Below are 591 nucleotides of genomic sequence, written 5' to 3'. Positions count from 1 at the left end.
TGATGCCTGTTGACACTGTTGACAGAGGATTTGGAGAATTTGTCATTGGCACTCCAGTACTCACAAAGGAGGAACTTGGAGACACCCTTGGAGATGTGTGCCCTGTGTTTCCTGAGGTGGAGTCTGTAGATGGTGCTGTGGGTAGCACCTGTGTTGTGGTTTGCAAAATATTGGTGTCACTGGAAGTGAATGGTTTGGTTGTTTCAAAAAGAGATGATGTTCCTTGGGACGCTGTGTGTGCAGGAGCTGAGTCACTTGGGGGGGATGAATGATATGATGTGGTCACCTCTGTGAGAGCGCTTTCATGTGTGCTGCTGGTCTCACTCTGGTGGTTATGAAAAGATGTTGACAATTCCTGGGTAGAGGGGATGGGAGAAGACAGTGTTGACAGTTCCTGTACTGAAGATGTCATTGAGACTTCTGTGGCAGTTACAGAGTTTTGGCTAATCCCTGAAGTAGTGCTTACTGGAGCAGAGTCTGTAAATGGTGCTGTGGTTGGCTTCTCTGATGTGGCTGGGAATGTGTTGGTCACACTGGAAGAGGATGGGTTGGTTGTTTCAACTGATGTCACCTGGGACCCTGTCTGTGCAG

The sequence above is a fragment of the Phodopus roborovskii genome, unplaced genomic scaffold (assembly GCF_943737965.1).
Source record: "Phodopus roborovskii unplaced genomic scaffold, PHOROB, whole genome shotgun sequence".
In the NCBI taxonomy this organism is placed as follows: Eukaryota; Metazoa; Chordata; class Mammalia; order Rodentia; family Cricetidae; genus Phodopus; species Phodopus roborovskii.
This window is presented reverse-complemented; position numbering follows the sequence as displayed.